Consider the following 5,767-nt stretch of genomic DNA (forward strand, 5'->3'; position numbering starts at 1 on the left):
CTGTCTGGCGTGTCTGAGTGGATGCGACTGGTCATGTGGATGGAAATCATACACTGAATTCCAGGGGCTCCATTACTGTCATCTGTCCTGTGCGCATTGTGGACGTGGCATTCTTCTGCTGGAATGAGTGCTCAGCAGGTTAGCATCAGCTCATATCATACACAGCACTCAGAAGCAGAGCAAGACTAGGCATAGTAGTGGGAGTGAGCGGGGGTGGGGGGTCAGAGGGAGTGAGCGGTGGCTGGAGGCTGTGAGACCTGGCCGGAGGGTGTGAGCAGGGGCCGGAGGGTGTGAGCGATGGCCGGAGGGTCACAGGAGTTGCTGAGATCTGCGGTTCCCTTCACATGTGCTGTGGCCACTTCCCAATCACTGTCTTCACCAGGAGCCTGGGATATATGTGCTCTATCCTCGTGGATTTACGTGGATGCTTAGAAAAATGTGTATTCTGTTACTGTTGGGTGGAATGTCCTATAAATATCGATGAAATGCTATTGGTTAATCAGTTCAGATCTTCTAGATCCTTGCTGATTTTATGTCTAGTAGTTCTGTCCGTGTCCCTTGCTGTGAAGGAGTCTCGAAGCCTCTCACTAACTGTGGACGTATCTCCTCCTCCTTTCTGCTCTATCCATTTTCTTCTGTGTAATTTGGAGCTTTGCTGTTTGCTGAGCACTAATTCTTCTGAAAATTTTAAATGGAAAATAGTTTTTAGAGCCATGTAATTGTCATAACGCATTTGAGAATGCGTACACCCCGTTTCTCCAGCCACATCCAGCTTCTTCATCACGCCATTCTCAGTGCAGGCCAAGGCAGGAAAGATCAGGCCCATGGAGGTCCAGGCCTCAGAAACGAACTTGCTGCTTTCATTGGTCTTGGGAAATGTTTTTGCACAGTCTCCTATGTGGAAAACTGAAAAAAGATGAAGGGTAGACTTGCAAAGGAGCTTTCTAAACGTTCCATCCCTTAATAAAGCCAAAATTTAAAAATAGAACATAACGGACAGATGAGTGGGCTTCAAACATTCTCTGCCACGTGCACTAAAGATGAGTGTCTCATGGGGAGCCTGGCTGCCTTCAGCTCTCAGCTTGAGAGAACACAGCCACCCCTTCCTCTCCCGCTGAAGAAAGTATGTGAGGATACAAACGAGGGACAGCAGTCTGAGAGAGACATTCTTAGATCTCCTCCAACGTGTTTAAAAATGAAGTCATGCATCTAACATGCCAGGCGACACCCTGGAGCACTGCTGAGCAGCACTGACCGTGGCCACGCTTTCCAAGGACAGCCGCCTGTGTGCCTTTGGGAGATGCCTCAGTGGTTCTCGAGTGGTGAGGAGGGCCCAAGAGGGAGGCAGTGCCACCCGAGAGCATGGGGAGTGAACCCGGGGTGGAACAGGAAGTCTGGGGGTCCAGGCCTTGCACCCAGAGTGATCAGGCAAATCAGGCATTCTCCTTAAGACCCCTTTTCTAGAGTCCCCCTTCGTAACCTGTCTTAGCCAAATCTTAGGATTGTTAGGAGGACGAAGGGGGATTGTTGCTGGGAGAGACCATTTTGGCTGTCTGCTTTTGCACAAACTTCTAGCAGCAAGTCGAATGACAAAAGTGGTGGCCGGGCGCGGTGGCTCACGCCTGTAATCCCAGCACTTTGGGAGTCCGCGGTGGGCAGATCACAAGGTAAAGAGATGAAGACCATTCTGGCCAACATGGTGAAACCTCGTCTCTACTAAAATATACGAAAATTAGCCGAGCGTGGGGGTGCGCACCTGTTGTCTCAGCTATTTGGGAGACTGAGGCAGGAGAATCGCTTGAACCTGGGAGGCAGAGGTTACAGTGAGCTGAGGTCTCGCCACTGCACTCCAGCCTGGTGGCAGAGTGATATTCCATCTCAAAAAAAAAAAAAGTGATATAAACGCCTTCAGGGTGTTCTGCGGGTGTGAAGTGCGCACAGACGTGAAAGTCTGACGGCCCCCTCAGACAGGCAGCCGAGGTCATGCCTGTTGTCAGGGCCCTGTCCTCCAAACACACAGCACAGCAGGGGTGGGGGCAAAACCCCGCAAATGCCGTGGCAAGGGTCTGAAGCCTCAGCCTGTTCCCATATAAATATTGAGTTAGAAAAGAATTAGAAATATAGGCACAGTTATTCCTTTACATGATCATATATAATCTCAGGGTTACTCACTTATAATCATAAAGATATATACTCAATATAGCCTTTAATTTTACTAATGGCCATCAGGTTATGAAGCATGGAACTGAGGTGACCTTGTGAACAAAGTGATGCTAAGGCGAGATGCTCTAAGCCCTCTGTGACACCCACATGAGGGCTGCTGGAGGGCGCCTCGGCTGTGTGGCAGTGCCAGTGCTGGGAAAGCGCCCACTGTTTAGCCAGCTAGGGAAGGAGACGTCCAAAATGGCAGAGACATCTTTCTGGGGGAAGTCTGGAGAAAACTCCGCTTCTCCAAGCTCTTGCGGTAGGTCTGACAGCTGTCAGGGAGGCCCACAGACATCCGGGGTTACCTGTCTCTACGTGACGCTGGGCCTCAGTGGTCACGTTCCGTGTCCACTTTCATGCTCCGCTTCTGCACCTGGTTTCTCTTTTTCTCAGAAGATAAGAATTAATAATTGTAACATAATGTCCTTGACATTTCTGACAAATATGCAAAGAGTGCTGACACATTAGGTTTTCTCCTCGTCTCAGCTACTTGAAAGTCCTGGGCCCCTGTCTCCAAGACACGTGATTTACTTGACCCTGTCACTGACCACCATTACCTCCCCCGAACTTCCCTGCCCCCTGCTTTGTACTCAATGAAAGTCAGAGCATCCAGGCACTCGGGCCACTGCAGGTCTCCACGCTTTGCTTGGCAGGGGACCCCGAGCCCAAACTCTCTTTTCTCTATCTCTGTGTCTGCGTCTTTTATTTCTACAGTTTCTCATCTCTGCATGAGTAGGAGGAGGCTCACAGAACCCTATAGGGCTGGACCCTACAGCAGGGACACAGAGACTCAGATAAAGGCACAACTGATGAGACAGGACGCACCCAGGCGGCACAATACCACATGCATCCCCCAACGATGGATGATGGACGTGGTCGGGCTGTCCTGGCCTTCAGAGCCCTGTGCTCTGTACCTATATTTAGAGGAAGTAATTTACAATGGAAGATATGGTTACAAGGTATAAAAATAGAAATAAAGTATCTTAGAATAGAATAGAGTGTCTTTAGAGATTATCAAATCCTGGGCCTTTGTCCAGCAAACGATCTTCCTCTTGGTCGATCTTGATGGCTCGCTAAACCAGTGGAGACTCTGGCCTCCTCTTCACCATGTGTTTATCTCTGGGACTCATAGAGTATCACGGTGAGACCAGCCTTGGAGCAGTACCAGGGATCAGTCACCACCATCCTTGGGATGTTCTCCTTACAGATAATTTGTAGTTCTTGACCTTTCCTCAGTAGAAGCAGGAACTGTTCGTCATCAGTCCCACATAACATCCTCACATCTGAAATAAAAACTTCACCGCACATTTATGCCTTGGGTAGACGTGAGTTGACTACCACCAGGGGCTATATCCACAGGGTTCAGGCCAGGGTGGTGGCAGGAGGGAATACGTGTGTCATGGGAGGAGGGGTCTGTGGGCTGCACCAGCCAGTGCATGGCCAGGACAGGGGCAGTGTCCAAGGAGGCGAAGCTCCAGCAGTGCCCACAGGCGGGAGGGAGGAAGGGACATGGTGTCGAGAACAGGGCTGGCCTAGTCCACTCGCTGCAGGGACTCGGTGCCAATGAATGGGAATCTGCAGTGTCCATGCTACCCCAGGCTGAAACCTTGGTGAGGAGTCAGCAGCTTAATTCCAAAGTCACCCGCTGGAAGGAGCAGGACTGCGTTCTAGCCTGGTTGGAGCTGTGCCTGAGTATTGGTAGTTTAACTGCAGCTTGGCAGATCCGAGGGTGGTTGGAAAGGCGGGTGTGGAATTGTGTGGAATTGAGACCTGTGTAGAATCCTAAACACAGGAAAGTCACTTTGTGTGAAGATGTCCGTCAAAAGAAACCTTCCTTAACAGTGAAAAATTGTAAGCAACCTAAATTACCAATAATAGAATTACTATTCTTTTCTTCAACTTTTAAGTTTTGGGTACATGGGCAGGATGTGCAGGTTGTCACATAAGTCAGCATGTGTCACAGTGGTTTGCTGCCTAGATCAACCCATCACCCAGGTATTAAGCCCAACTTCCATTAGCTTTTCTTCCTGATGCTCTCCCTCAGCGCACCCCATTCCCCCTCCACAGACTCCAGTGTGTGCTGTTCCCCACGATGTGTCAATGTGTTCTCATCATTCAGCTCCCACTTATAAGTGAGAACATTTCGTGTTGGTTTTTCTGTTCCTGCATTAGTTTGCTGAGGATAATGGCTTCTAGCTCCATCCATGTCCCTGCAAAGGATATGATCTCATTCCTTTTAATGGCTGCATATGGTGTAGATGTATGATATTTTCTTTATCCAGTCTATCACTGATGGGCATTTGAGTTGATTCCATGTCCTTGCTATTGTGAACAGTGCTGCAATGAACATACACATGTATGTACTTTATAATAGAATGATTTACATTTGAATATATGCCGAGTAATGGGATTGCTGTGTCAAATGATATTTCTGCTTCTAGATCTTTGAGGAATCGCCATACTATCTTCCACAATGGTTGAACTAATTTACATTCCCATCAACAGTGTAAAACATTCCTTTTTCTCTGCAATCTCTCCAGCATCTGTTGTTTCTTGACTTTTTAATAATTGCCATTCTGATTGGCATGAGATGATATCTCATTGTGGTTTTGATTTGCATTTCTCTAATAATCAGTGATGTTGAGCTTTCTCCATGTTTGTCGGGCACATGAATGTCTTCTTTTGAGAAGTGTCTGTGCATGTCCTTTGCTCACGTTTTAATGGGGTTGTTTTTTTCTCATAAATTTGCTTATGTTCCCTTAAACTGCATATCAGACCTTTGTCAGATGGATAGTTTGCAAAGGCCTTCTCCCATTCTGTAGAGCGTCTGTTTGCTCTGACGATAGCTTCTTTTGTGGTGCAGAAACTCATTAACTAGATCCCATTGTCAATTTTTGCTTTTGTTGCAACTGTTTTTGGCATTTTCATCGTGAAAACTTTGCCGATGCCTGTTTTCTAAATGGTATTGCCTAGATTTTCTTCTAGGGTTTTTATAGTTTTGGCTTTTACATTTGAATCTTTTAGTTTTACATTTAAGTCTTTACATTTAGTCCATCTTGAGTTAATTTTTGTATAAAGTGTAAGGAAAGGGTTCAGTTTCAATTTTCTGCATATGGCTAGCCAGTTCTCCCAACACCGTTTATTAAATAGGGAATCTTTTCCCCTTTGCTTCTGTCAAATTTGTCTCTTCGACATTTGATGTGAGTGAGGTCTCACTCCCAGTTCTCAGTTCCTTGGAGGCCATGGTTATGCTTTCTTGGCTTTTGGAGCCATGATGATGGAAGGGCTGCTCTGCCTTTCTGTGCCCTTCTGAACAGGAAGAGTGGTGGGAGCTGCAGCAGATGGCTGTGAGGGGCAGGGAGCACGGAGAGGAGGGATGGGGGCCATTTTACCGTTGATGGGGCCAGGTGTGTTCTCCTCCCACCATGGGCATGTCTGCATCTCACTGGTTTGTACTGAGTGAGCCTCTGGGATTTGTTGGGTGGGATGAGGAGGAATCAAAGGGCAAGAACAGGCAGCTTCTCCTAGCAGGTGCTAAAATCTAAGAGATTACAGGCCGCTC

This window comes from Sapajus apella, unplaced genomic scaffold (genome assembly GCF_009761245.1).
Source record: "Sapajus apella isolate SASKATOON/1434 unplaced genomic scaffold, GSC_monkey_1.0 scaffold8, whole genome shotgun sequence".
Lineage (NCBI taxonomy): Eukaryota > Metazoa > Chordata > Mammalia > Primates > Cebidae > Sapajus > Sapajus apella.